The sequence below is a fragment of the Corapipo altera genome, unplaced genomic scaffold, assembly GCF_003945725.1.
Source record: "Corapipo altera isolate COAL_440 unplaced genomic scaffold, ASM394572v1 0, whole genome shotgun sequence".
NCBI classification, from domain to species: Eukaryota; Metazoa; Chordata; class Aves; order Passeriformes; family Pipridae; genus Corapipo; species Corapipo altera.
In genome coordinates, this window is record NW_020884872.1 from 87,642,354 (window position 1) to 87,644,661 (window position 2,308).

The window sequence follows — 2,308 nt, forward strand, 5'->3', positions numbered from 1 at the left end:
AGAGCTCTATCACATGTAATGGGGACCTGGGAAGACAAAAGCCATCACTCCAAATGTCTCCCTTTTCCCTCTCTATGTTTCCCCAACTCCATGTGCTGAGTATGATGCTATATGGTCTGGGATATCCCTTGGGTCAACCCTCTCACTGGTGGGGTGGGGGGGGAAGAGCAGAAAAGTCTTGGCTCTGTGTGAGCCCTGCACGGCCATAAGGAAAACATCCCTGTGTTACCAACACCGTTTGCAACACAAATCCAAAACACAGCCCTGTATCAGCTACTCTGAAAAAAACTAACTCTACCTCAGCCCAAACGAGCACATTCTCCCCCCTTATTCCTTACCATTTATTTCATGCTCAGCTCTCACACTATCCAATACATTCTTGTTTACCACCACCCCCTTCCCATCCCTTGATTCAATATACAGATACCATTCCCTTAGTCTACGGACCATGTCTGTGAAAGCTGTGTAAAATGCCCATAAATGTCCACAAAACATCCACTGAGTTCATTTAGTCTGTGGCTTTGGACTCCATCCATTACGGTGGTCAGTCAGGAAAGGAAAGGTGGTGTGTTCAAAGGAGTTGTTGGGCACTGTACTGGTTCAGAGGTAAACCAGCAGGGAAATTGAACTCAGTTCAAAAGAGAGATTGTAAGTCAGAATAACAATTTAATAAAATAATGCAATAAGTACGATCGTACAGAGAAACAATTGGTTTTAACCCACAAAACCCAAATGTATAACCCAGCACCCTGAGGCATGAACAGAGTGGTGTTCTTTGGGCCCCCTGAGTCCAAAGTAAAAGGAGAGGGGAAAACCTGTTGGTGAGAGTGCTGTTGCAGTCTGGTCAAGAGTGATGATTGCAGTCCGGTCGAGAGTGATGGTTGTAGTCTGGTTGAAAAGTGGTGGTTGCAGTCCAGTTGAGAGTGGTGGTCTGCAGTCTGGTTGAGAGTGGTGATCTGCAGTCTTCTTCTGGATCCCACGAGTGGTTCCAAAAGTTCCAAGACTCCAAGATTATATATTCTCCAGTTCAGGCAGGAATGCTCAGTACTTCCCTCAGGGTGAGGAGTTTCACAAAAGAGTGTGAGAACAGGGAGGCACCCTCCTATCTTGCAGGCCTCTTAATACCTAGTTTATAGCCTGAGGAGTCAGGCTGCTCTGGGCAGAAGGTGTAAATAGTCTATTGATACCAGTTTCGGGGAAATGGCATGGAAGGTTATAGAATACACAGTTTTGGGTTACACCGATACAGTGATGAACTGGTCCTAGCTGTTCTAACTAGGACAGGCACCAAAGCCAACTCAGGTCTGATCACTGTAGCACTTGCACTGCTTCTTGTAAGGCTTGTCCTCCATTGGTATGGATGGTTCCTTCCACTCTAATTCATGAAACATGCAACTCAAATAATGAAATACAGCAATTTAAAGATATTTCCATTACGATCTCCAACGTGGTCCCTCTGGACCAGGTTATAGGGTTTAACTTTGCAATAAACTCTTCCCCATGCCCCTGCTTCAGCTTGAACTAACCCACAGACTGAAGTTCTTTAGGACTGTACCTGCTCCATCTGGAAACTTATCTGTGCACCACAATCACTACCACAGAGGTACAGACTTGTCCACATCTACAGTTGCTTTGAGGTGCACCCATTCCAGTGTGGTTTAATCCATGGGCTCTTCTTGCTGCCATGCACTTGGGACATGAATGCTCTGGGGACATTGAGCAACCCCTTTCTGCAGAGATATGGAAATCTTGCTGGAGATACACTGGAACACGGATATCTGGGGAGAGAGGATACAGATGGTGTCCAGAGACCGGCATTTGCCAGGCCAGGCACATCGCCATGGCTCTTATCAAAATGTTGTCAGTATGTTATCAGGATGTCCCCAGGCATGTCAGGGTAACGTGATCAGCACTGCAACTCTACAGAGAGCAGTGAAACCACAAAGAAGCCACTAATGAGCACTAAACTGTAATATACAGTCAGGCCAGGAGTCCCATACATACAGGCCCTAGGCAAGTGCCGAGGCCTCACAAAGACAGTTGAACAGCAATCACAGCTCTAAATTCAAACCAGCACAGAACAATCCAAACTGTCATTCACAGGTTCATGAAGAACACATTGGTCTGCAACCACTGTCAGCGTCTGCTCAGAGATGTCTTTCCCCTGGGGATATGTGGGCAGGAGTCACCCCAGCCAGCTCCTGGGAGGGGTCTCAATACCACAACTCTCCAGGACATGAGATGCCTTCCCAGCCATGCCCTCAGTCCATGGGACATCTCTGACCCAGCATCTCCATCTCTCCATGGG